Source organism: Anoplopoma fimbria, chromosome 6, assembly GCF_027596085.1.
Source record: "Anoplopoma fimbria isolate UVic2021 breed Golden Eagle Sablefish chromosome 6, Afim_UVic_2022, whole genome shotgun sequence".
NCBI classification, from domain to species: domain Eukaryota; kingdom Metazoa; phylum Chordata; class Actinopteri; order Perciformes; family Anoplopomatidae; genus Anoplopoma; species Anoplopoma fimbria.
The window spans coordinates 18,315,723-18,328,232 of NC_072454.1; positions in this window are offsets into that span (position 1 = coordinate 18,315,723).

Consider the following 12,510-nt stretch of genomic DNA (forward strand, 5'->3'; position numbering starts at 1 on the left):
GTGGCAAGACAAAGAGAGCATGTGTAGAAGCCCTGACGGATTTAGAAGAAGAAAATAAAAGGTCTTTCTGTTAGTGCTGTGTGACTCACCGAGGAATTCTACTGTGATTCAGCTCTCTGCATCATCAGCAGGCAGTGTGCAATGCTAATGAGGCGATGAGGTGTATTTGTAACAAAAGATCAAGAGACCACAAAATGATGCCACTCATAAGCTGAAATATTATTTTCATTCTGTGGTTTCCTATCTTTACATATTTGCATGTCATTTGGTGAAACATAAACTATATTAATCTTTGCATGTAGTTTGATAAACGGCAATATTTTGAATCAGATCAACTTGAAATGTCAGTATGCTGCTCTGAATTTAGAGACCAAGCTTCCGTATTTATTTGCACCTTTTCTGGCTGTTCGCTTCTATTTCAATTGTGAGATGTGAGACTTCAGTAAAAACAGTTTCAATAAATTTGCTTTTTTTTTTTAAATCAGGTTGCACAACTTTTGTATTACGCAAGTGAAGCCTCACTTCCCTGTAATTCACCCTTTCGGGTAAACACTACATGAGTTCCCTTTTTACATCTGCTCATCAATTTGTGGTGTTTCAGATAATGTCAAGAAGATGCACATATTTATTTATATAATAGTATCAGCTAGTATCAGCTGATTGTGATGGGTTGAATTCTGTTATCTCATGGTGATAGCTAACTATTGTGACGCCTCTGCCACCTATGCGTGTGCAGCACTAGGTTGTTGCATGCTTCTCACAGGGCTGCGACAGGGCAAAGGCACAGAGTGGAAATAATGAGTGACATATTACTCCTGCTACCCAAAGAGCTTTTTAGAAAAACACCTCCTCCCTCCCTCCCCTGTCAACCTACTGTCCCCCACGCCTGGCTTTGAAGGTCAAATGAGAAACAAGAGAGAGAGAGAGAGAGAGAGAGTGCCACCGCCACCGCCACCTCCGACTGACTGGTTCAAACAGGCCCTGGGAGGAAGGGGGTTGGGGGGGTGGCGGTGTGTGTGTGGGGCGTGGCCCACTGAGCATGCCCAGTGAGGAGGAATGCCATGTGATGGCAACACAGTAGGGCTCTCCCATCTGCTGATGCAGTGTGCACTTCTCGCCCCGGGCCCTTTTCCATCCAGTCTAGTGAGCAGCCAGATCAATTTACTGCGGAATGAGCACAAAGTCAGCGGCTGACACACGCACACACACACACACATATCCGCACATTCTTTATGTACGGCAACGGCTCAGCGACGCAGAGCCCTGCATTGCAGCAGGCGGCCAGCGCAGACAACCACGCATAGGAATTTACTCATGCATGATAAAAAGAAATGTGTGGGATGGTTGTTGAATCAAAGGGCTGATATATTATTCAGGGAACTCCCTCTCTTCTCCAGCTGAAGCGTACAATGTTCTAACCTTGCTGCACGCAAAGCTCAAAAACAAGGAGTCGATATTCTGGCTACTCCTCCATCCAAATTCCTGTAACATACTGCTGACTCATCTGATCCACACAGGCGGCGAGGTGACTTCATTTATCATCGGGGCGGATGGTGATAGCCGTTGATGGCGTTTTCAGGATGACTGGCGCTGACTGACATTTTCATTGTTGAGCTGGGTGCTATTTCATCACCCCTGTTAAAATGCCAAAACAAAAAGCATCAGTTGTGGGGAAAGCTATCATCTGTCTCCAGACTCGAACACACACGCACATGAAAAGTGGGACCACATGTGTGTGTTTTCCCTCTTATGAATAATTGAGGAGCCCTGCCTTGTGTAGTTGAGCAGGCGCTGACTAGGCACTCAGGGTGGCACTCTTAACTACTGTGACAAAATGGTGTAGCGTGAAAAGTGACATTTAAGGCATATTGACGCTAAGGCGTATTGTCAGGCTACTTAGTTGCCTGTTTGCAACAAAGCCGGCGGACACACACACACACACACACAGACACACACACCGGACACACTGCCGGCTCAAGTAAAACTTCCAAAATCTGAGCTGGTGTGTTCGAGGGAGAGCTCAAGAAATGTTAATTTCCTCAGCTGAATGCAAATCCAGGTGTGACTCGGTTCTATTTGCTCGCTCTTACACTATATGAATAATTGAAACATATTGTGGGGGTGATCTAATGTGTTCTTTTATTTGCAGAGTCACGCCTGTGCTTTCTGATATGCTAATGAGTCTCCCCTTGAGTAATTGAGCTGTGCTTTAGAAAAATCAGCCCAGGCCTTAACGGCGCATTGTCTGTATGATGATCAAAAAAGCAGCCGAGACGAGGATGAGATGTTCTGCGATGATCCACGGATGATAATGAGGCACTTGAAGGAGTTTTCCAGGCGTGACGGACACTGCGGCCGGTTCAGTCACGAACCCGCACAGGAAAGAAGGCGGATTTCATCTCCGGCTTTCGTCTCTTAACCCCAATTGGATGAGAATGTTTTCTTTGAGTGAAATGTCCTTCATCTACCCCCCCTTCTTAGACCCTCAGCCCCTAAACCATTACAGCCCAATCCAGAACCGAGCGCTGCGGCCTCCTTGCCCCCCCGCCCCTCCTCATCTCTTCCTCTTGCTTGAGGGGTTTCTAAATCAGGAACATCTGACATACTTGCCACCAACCGATGTGTCTCTCTGCGACTCCCCGTGACCTCGATCTACCCTCTTACAGTAGAATATTGTACACACTAATCTTCCTATAATACTTTATAGCATCCCTATGTTCAAACACAACCCGTGACCACATGTACACGCAAACACTGCCAACAAGAGACGGACAGCTGCAGTTCAAAGCTCAGCAGCAGCTGTGTTCCATTGTCTAACCGGGAGCTGACTGACATTTGAAGCCGGCGACGGACGCCTTTAAATGCGTCTATTCTTTCACTCGCCTTCCCTCTTATTTGCTCCACCCGTCCATCTTTGTCCTTCATGGCCAAACACTTCTCATTCCTGCGATGTTTTTGGTATCGCTGAGGCCTTGCCTAGACACCGCAGTGTTTTCGGATTCTCACACAGTAACTAGGGAAGCAAAGAATATGCTCCTTATTTGCCTCCCACTGGGGCCAGACACTCAATCCAACCTCTTCACTGTCAAAAAGGAGTTGGAGATATACTTGGCAAGCTGTGTTTTGAGTCCCCCCCCCTCCCCCCGCTCCCTTCTATTTCCTCACTCCCAGTGAGTGTATGTATGTATCTTTCAAGCCCCTTCATTTCCCAGAAAGGAGCCCAGGATTTATGAGTGCATGAGCCGCCGCGAGCGACATCTCCAGAGAAGGATGAGTGTTTCCTGCAAACAGTTGGGAGGGGAGGGAGGCGCTGCTGTGTGTGTGTGTGTGTGTGTGTGTGTGTGTGTGTGTGGGGGGTGGACAGCTCCCATAGAAACACTATCCAGTAACACTTGAAGAGCGTCATCAAGGGGAGGTGTGTGGGTGTGGGTGTGTTAGGAGGGGGCATCTTTCTGAGAAAAAGCCCATGAGGCCTGAAGACCTGTGATTGACAGTTACCTCTGGTGATTACTGCCTCTCAGGGACCGATTCTCGACGACAGCTGCTGCTTCAAACTCGCCCTGAACTGTTCCATAACTTCAGGTTCACTAAATATGTCCCAAAACTAAGTTGACAGTTTAAGCACAGTGTCCAAATCCTTCTCGCTCCCTGTCTTTGTTTCCAGGAATACTTTGCAGAAATCTGACACGAGAGGATTGCACGTTGCCCAACAATCCAATCTGCTGAACTGGCATGTATTTGCAGAGTAACCAAGCCTCTTCATCATCCCTCTGTCTCTATCCTCTGGTGCGGACGTGAGGAGTAACAGTGACCTCATGGTGAGCTGTGTAAGAGCGCGGGGAGAGGCTTGAAAACCGAGCCATGTGAGACAAATGAAAGTGCTGATGCGCCGAAAAGAGAGCCAGTGTTTCTGGAGGCATGCAGATACCGAGAAGAAAAAATACCCTGGCAGAAGTTAGATGTCAGAGAGGACAGACAGGGTCCGGACACATCGGGGCAGTGTGGACAGTGCGTGGTGGAGGGCCAGATATGGGGGGGGGGGATCTATTCCAGTAGAGAGAGAAAGGTCACAGTGTAAGCTGATAAAGGTAGGAGGCAGAGCTTGGGGCTTCTTCCAGGCCAGCTAGTCAGCTGACGCCTGCAGCTGTGTTTGGAACATCAATATGAGCCTTGTTCACCCCCCCCCCCCCCCCATCCCTCCCTCCCTCCCTCCTTCCCTCTAAAAATCTCTTTCTCCCTCCCTCTCCTACTCACTCGGCATCCCCTCTCCCCCTTTCCCTTCACGCTGTTTCCTTTTTTTTTTTTTTTTTTTTTTTTTCCAGCTCTGATTTATGAAAGTAGGGCATGTGCCCATAACTGCTGCATCAAGGCACATGGCTGAGCCTCCAGAGGCACTGAGGCTCTGTTTACATCAGCCAGACAACTGCACCGCATTGCACAATCGCCACGGGCAAGCTCTGTTATATAAAGACGGGGCCACGTTGGCTCCATTGTTTTTGTTTTTTCCCGGTTCACCCTCTCTCCACCCATAATTCCTGAACCGCACAAATCCGGGAAGACACTCTGTCCTCTGATCTTTGATGTCAGTTAACGTGACCTTTAGCCGAGGACTGAATGTTTCAGCCTGAGCGTCCGATTTCACATTTCCCAGGCTGAAATGTGTCAAGCATATTTGGATCAGGCGGCTTTGGGAACATCTCCAGAAACTTCAATAGCTGTTTTGTGGAGTTTGTTGTTTTCAGCTATTCCACTCACTCCTGTGCAGGATTTCGGGGGTGCTTTGTGTTGGAGGTTTATTGTTTAGAAGTACTGGAGCATGAGAATAATATGACAAAGAAGGCGACAAAGGCTTTGATTTCAGCCGTGAGTCTGAGTCTAAAGAGCATGCGTGTTTGTTTGGGGATGACAATTAGTCCCAAATGAAGCGCCAAGGCACTTCATGATCAGTTTCCATGGCAACAAATCAGACTGCTCAGTCAGGGGGAAGACAGAAAAAATGTGTTCTTACTGAGTGCGAACAAAAGCATTTGAGCCAGAAGAGACAACACTGATATGACAGTAAAAAAACTGCATAATCATGTTGTGAGTAAGCAGAAGAGTTGGAGGCAGACTTAAGGTTGGGTCAATATGATTCATGGGAGCATCTGTGCGAGTGAGCAGGTCAGAGGAGTACGTGGATGGTGAAGTACGTATCGCCCTCCTTAGTTTTTTAGTTTTTAATCATCTCACACACAGGTGGTGTTTTGTGTGTGTCGTCTTATTTTGAAAGACCCAAATGGCCAGCTGTTATTAACCCATAATGGATTACAGGACACATCTCCACAGTGCAACCGTGAACCTGAGCTCAGGAGTGACTTCGGTGTAACCTCCCTTGTCCTTTTGCTAAACCTTTGCTGACTCAACAACGGGCCGTTGGCTGCAGCTCCATGCCTGAGCCCCCTGGCTGAACCACAAAGGACACACCATCATTTACAGCTGAGGGTTTTTGGAGCTGGACGGTTTCCGATATTTCTGCCTGCTCGTGAGTCACTGCAGGCTGCGTGTCCTCTGTGAAGTCACGTTAGAGGCAGGGTCAGCGCAGTCAGCCCTCTGCACAAACACACACACACAGGATACTACTCTCATTACTCCAATTTTCTGTTCTTAAGAGATCATCAGAGCTGCTGATGTTTAGTATGGGGCACATCACTAATGTTGCTGGCACGGCTTATTTTGTTTGTGTCTTTTCCAGAGACTAGAGCTGCTTTGTTATGCGCCCAAGTATTAATATTCTCTGGCAGGAAGGCGCAGAGTGAGATGAAAAACATATTTTCAATCCGGAGCCCTAACCTAAATAAACGCTTTTTTTTTTTTTTCTTTTTTTTACCCTCAGATATTTTCCCCCTCATGCTTCCAGTGTTTTTTGCTCGCTGTCTTTGTAAAAATCCTCGTAGCCTCGACGCTCCCTCCAACCTACTCCCCCCCTCCCTCCTAACGCCCACGCTCCTGTCCTCCAGTCTCATATCTCAGCTGTTACTTGGCAACATGGTCCCAGCTGGACCCAGCATCAGCCACGTTGCCATGGCGACGGAACGCACACATGCAGGCGCGGTAAACATGTTGGTTTTTTAGAACCCGGCGCTACAAGCACAACAAAACCCACATGTGTATTCAGCTCTCACTCTGCTCTGTAACATCCTTCAAAGAAGCTACGCCCTGATTAATCAATGTGGACATGATTGCCTGTATAATCTCATGCATCTGCAGCATCTTTACACCTGCGTTTAGGGTTAACAAAAAAGAGGAAAATAAATTTGGAATTTACAACATGACGTGATTGATTGCTGATTCTGCACAATAATTCCTTCATCTGGCTGCATCAATTTACCTCTTAATATTTTTAGTTTTCACTCCTTTATAAGTCACTTCTTTTGTCTCCATACAATTACAGCCAAGATCCACTCACAGCCTCCAGCGTATGGATCTGGGAAACAAACCTCTTCGCCACGCTCTGGGTAACACTGCATCTGTCGTCATAGCAACCTGATCCATCATCTGCGGGGAGATCAATTGATTCATTATTAAGCGAGGCGCAGCCCTCCTTCTCTGCTTCCAGTTCACGTCTCCTTTCTCTGCCTTCAAGCATTTGTTGTTGCCCACTCTCTGCGCTGAGGAATAGAGAGCTGTCAAGTCTCCCTCGTAGAAATATAATTCAGATTCTACAATGTAACTGAAAAACAGTGTGTTTGTTGACCATCGTGTTAGGCAGAGGGCCGCGGCGTTAGGCGGGTAGAAAATGCAATTTGTACAAGATGTTCTCTTCATTCTGTCACCCATCATAACACAATCAAAATCAGATTGGATCACAGGATAAATGCACATAGCATCATCCAGAGGCCATTTCCCACATGTGGTAGGGATTGTGAAAGAGGTGTTGAATGCAATGAGGGCGTGAGGGTCTTTGTTGTATAGACAAGATGAATTAGCATCAGCTGAGGCTTCAAAAGAAGGGAGAGACAAATGCAACACGACACAGATAGCCTGTTCAAAACACCGCTTTGTTGAGCAGGGCATTTATATATCTGTGGGGGAAGGCACGCTTTGATGATATCCCCTTTTATTCCGGTCTGTCCTCCATTGGTCGTGTGGCTGCATACCTAAGTAGAGCCTGGAGGCACTGGGATGGGTGGGGAGCTCCAGTTTCTAGGAAGGGAAAAAAAGGAAAGACAAATGTACATTATTGGAAAATGTGTGCTAAATGGATGATGTCAGCTGCGGCACTTTGACATTTTAATGTCAACTCTGATGGGAATTACATCATTAGCCCTCTTTCCTGGCCTAGCTCAATGCTGGGAAACCTCCTAATGGATGTCAACAAGCTGTCCCTCTGGAAGAATGGAGCAGGGGGGGTGCATAGGGTGTGGATGGTGGGTGTAGAGGGGGGAGGGCGCTTTCACTGAGCTATATGAGAGCGAGGCCTCACACTGAGCGTCATCAGCGCTAAAAGCCCACAGTGCATTTCTCGCCCTGCAAGATTAACTCAATCTGCGTTGCCGTCCTTATCGGACAAAGTGCATTCATCTGCAAGCTCCACCCACCACCATCCCCTTGCCGCTGACCCCGCATGACCCGACGTGTAGCAACCGCGCGGGCGGAGTTGTTTGTTAATTATTTCATGCATGTATAATTACAGGAGCACATTGAGTTGGCAGCGTGCAAGTCTCCACAACGATTGTGCTTCTTTCAATTTCAAAAGCTGTCAGCGGTCGCCACTGCGGCCGCCCAGAGATCAGATGCTGTGTCCAATAATTGATTCATTAATCATCTACAAGCCCATTACATTAAAATCAAGTCCAGGAATGCGGGCTTTCTGGGTGAAACTAAAATAACTTATCCCTCTGATTTAATCTCTCTACCCTGTGAAATCATTTATGGAGAGAAACACCTCAAACTAGAAAGGGATATAAAAAAAAGAAGCTTTTTATATGCTAATGAAAGTGGTACTGTGGTTTGAAAACAAACATAAATCGCTCATATTTTAGGCAATAACATCAAAACATCACAGTGACTGCAAATAGACTCCAAACAAACATGGAGGGGGATCAAGGCTTTCATGTAAAATAGGTCAGATGGGGGATATTGATGCAGCTCAGCTGAATCTCAAAGCAAACCGGGGATACGTTACGCTGTGAGCTCACATGACGCTCTGCTGACATAAATCAACAATGTGTGCAGAGGGATGAAATATAAGAGGTGAAGTGGGGATGAAAATGGAACAGTCCAATCAATGCCATATAAGGTGATCAGATGGAGAGAATAGAATAATGCTCTCGTCTTATATTGATAGTGAGTTCAGCTGCATGGCGGATCATCTCAGCCTTGAAGAGGATTTGGCGGTGAGGGAAAAGCTGAAGGATGGGAAAGAGCGTCGTGGCTGGGCAGCTTAGGATCACCGAACAATTGCAAGGCTGACCGCTATTACGAATGGATTGGGGGCAGAGGAGAATCATATTTCCAGAAGGACACAAGAAGAGCTGGCGTGAGAATCAGATGCCGCGTACTACGTGGCTCAATTCTTCGCGTCACCCTCTTGAGGACTCTCATTTGAGAGTCAAAGCTCGACTCGCCTTTATTATCTCACTGACTATGAGCCTGTAATCTCCCTCCCCAGTTCATTGAGAAAAGCAGATTTGATGTGACAAATCCAGGGCCCCAGATGACAAATAAGTCGGGTATTTGCTGTGATAAGTACCACTCACTTTATAGAGCGCCTCGCTTATAGACTGCAAATGTGGGGATATCTGCTTCGCTCTATTTTCTGCATTCTGCTCTCCCCTCGTGTGAATTCACATCAAAGCATGACCCAGAAAGACCAACGACTGGCCAGACTCATGATCAGATTGATCCCCCCCCTCCTTCTATGACAGCTTTTAACTTTAATGCAGAACATTACAAACTATGCCTTTAATACATATCCACTTTTCACACATCCTACAAAAGCAACCAGTGCTTCCTGTCCCTCAAGTTAAGCAGTTACTGTACTGTCAACTCTAAGCATGCACACACACACATCCATATGCGGACTGAAAACTGGTTACATAAACAAACGGAAAATGTAAAATAGTTCTGCATTCACACAGGCTGTCATAAAAATAGTGTGCATGAATGAATAACATTAAACGAGTGGGGCAGATAAGCTACCCCCTTATGTGCTCGCCTCAGATTCAAATTTAGCTTTGCGTAGGGAATTGATGAGACACAGAGCTCAAAGCCAAAGTCTTCAAAGACCGTGGTTACACAAGATGCAAGGCGTCAAACGCACTTTGTAGTTCCCGGGTGAACGAGTGGGTTGTAGCTGCCGAGCTGCGCCAGGTGATACGGCAACGGAGTTCTGCAAGCCCAAGAAAAGATGATAAAATACAAAAGTTACACCAAGGTTACATCGCATGTAAAGGAGAGCAGGAGCCACCTTTTGTTTTTCTTGTTTTTTTGTAGATTGTAGTTGTGGGAGTTGGGGTTGCTCTATCATGCTTCAAGGTTAAGCTCCCTTTTATTGTTGCCATAAAACCCAGCAGGTGTGGAGAAAGAAAAGAAAAAAAGGCAAGGGAGCATCAAGGGAGAGTGAGAAGAGAATGACACAGAGAGATAAGGAGAGAAATCAAGGGCGGTTTCATCACACTGAAATCAAGGCAGACTGAGGGAGGGGAGCCATAAAGGGAAATCAAGACATTTTGTAAAATTATTCGCATTCTTAATGAGAGTTAGATGAGAAGATCTATACCACATTTTATGTCGGTTCGCCAAATATATAGTTAAGGCCTTTATGCTAAGCTAAGTTAGCCCAATTGCAGCAAAGTCGGCCTACCAGCACCAGGGGCTCAAGATTTGGTAATTAGCAAACAGACACAGCTAACACAACCTCCGTAAAAAAATGGCATTTTAACACTTTGTTTTCTTAAATTCACATCTTAATCTGTGAACTTGAGTGTGTGTTCGTACAGATCACAAAGCAAATTGTAGATGTGGATATGATTGCATACAGTCAATGGAAAGACACACTTAGATACAAATTTGTCTGAACGGCACAAATGAACGCATCCATGCATCCAAGCTGCAAATGTTTTAACTGGGAGTTTTGGAGTTTCACTGCAGTCGGAAGTCAAGATCTACATTTGTTGGATTGATTTTGGGGTGAATAAAAATGATAAAGCGGTAAAATCTGCCCAAAAGGGTTCAAGGTGAAAATTTGCTTCGCTTTCTGTATGAACACAATTTTAGAGATACTGAAGGTGGATTTTATTACCTTCAAACAGAGCCAGGCTAGCCGTTTCTTCCAGTTTCCAATCATAATGCTGAGCTAAGCTAACTAACTGAAAAAGAACATTTAAGTCTAGATTACTATGTGGAAACTTGTTTGAGATAAATCGGACTATTGTCTTGTCCTGCAACATGAGGACACAAGCTTTGCTCCTCCTGAGATACCGTTTGAATCCCACCCAGCCCCAGGCCCGTTGTGAAATCACATTACCACATTTATGAACATTGCATTCTTTATAGAAGTCTACTTCTATTTGTCTTGGTAACACTGAGAGCACTAAGCGGAAGTAGAGGATTGCTACATTCTTGCGGAGGCCCCACATTCCCTCCAGCACCACAGCGGGGTTGTTGTGGCTCGTACAGTTCTTCCTCTGCTCCCCCTACCCCTCCCCCTCCCCCTCCAGCATCCAGCTTCCTGAGCAGCAGCGTGGCCGCTCAACCGTTCCCCTTCCCTTCCCTGCACCGAGCTCGGTCAAGCTCCAGCTCCCTGTACCCTGCAGCTCCAAATACATTATTTACTCTCCCCTCCCTTCAAGCTTGGCTCAAAAGAATCAGGGCAGAGGGAAATAACACTGCTTCTCAACCCTCCCTCCCTCCCTCCCTCCCTCCGCCCAGCACCACCCCACCTGCTCGCCTCTTTTTCTCACTCCTCGGGATGAATATACAGTGCTGGACCGGGCTGCGACAATGGGAAACTCTGTGAGGGCCCCGTCCCTCCCATTAATCCCCTCTGACATGCCTCCCGAGGGCAGGGATTTGCTACAAGTCAATGCAGGAGACCTACAGTATGCAAAACAAGCCTGTCTGACTCTCTCATGATTTTCAAAGCCACTGCACTGCCTGTGAGACAGGAAGGCAGATCAGAGAGAGAGAGAGAGAGAGAGAGAGAGAGAGAGGGAGGGAGGAGTGGGGGAGAAATAACTGCACAGTCTGCTTAGTTAACCCTTTCCTCACCCTCCTCTTCAGCGTACGTGTCACTTCCCTCTTCTAGTTTCACTCCTAGCCTAGATTGCACGGGTAATGCTGATGACAGATGACAGGATGAGAGCTGAAGCTGAGAAAGATATTTATTTTTTTCCTCTCCTGCGCGGCCCTGCTGCTGTCATCCTCTTTGTCTCCCTTCATGATAAATTCAGCTCCAAGAGAGAGGCTTGTTACCAGACAAAAAAAATAAATAAGCACCCAACGTAAACAGGAATCCACAGGTCACGTGATGCACTCAATGTTCTCGGGCAAGAGAGTAGCGCTATTGAATTTCCGCGTTATCAGGAATCTGGTGATGGGGAGATAGGTGGAGGCTGGGTGGGGGCGGGATGACATTAGAGAGTGTTTGTGGGGTGGGGTGGGGGGTCGTCTGTCCACACCCTGCGGCTCACGCTCACTGGGAATGTAAACAACGGAGCTGAATAGACAGGATGGGTTTACTCATGGAGGGAAGAAACCCGCATGGAGGAAGGGCAGCAGAAATACTGCGAGGGGGGGGGGGGGTTGCTGAGAAATGGAAAAACAGTCGACAGTAAGACATTGCCCCAAAGAGGAAGAGAAATCCGCCAGGATTTGTAGCCTGCTTTAGATTCACATGATTGGCTCCACTGTTGCCCCCCCCTCCATCCCACCGCCTTCCCTTTTTTTTCTCCACCAGTCCTTTGAGATGGAAAAATGGGTCATTTGTGTGGAAGTTAATACTCTGAGCACGTACAGTGCTGCTTTATTTTAAGGACGTGCTTTGGAAATGTTTCTTCTTCATTCCCCTCGCTGGTGAATGACACAGTGAAGGTGCTGGGTAATTAATACGCTGTGTTGCTGCCGTGCACACAAGTGGCAGTGCAGCACAGAGCAGCGGTTCTATATTATAGCCGCTGGCAAAGCCCTGACCCGTCTCATATTTCTCCCCAGCCTGCCCCTCTTCCATGACAACATACAGTAGGCTGCAGACTCTGCCACCACAGCCATGACATCAGCAGCAGGGCACAGACTCATGAGCAATTGCCGAGCTGGTGGGAAAAAACATGTTCCAAAAAACATAAATGCAGGAGGACATCTGGGCCTCTGAGGACACCTCCACCTAGCAGTCAGATCAGTAAATACCTCCCTGGGAGTCTACTGCTCGGAGGCAACGCTCTCCATTGTAGACCGGCGCAGCACAGTGTGCTGCTTTGCAGAGCTACGTGAAGCTGCCATGGCAACCGCATACAACAGAGTTATTTCTGGCTG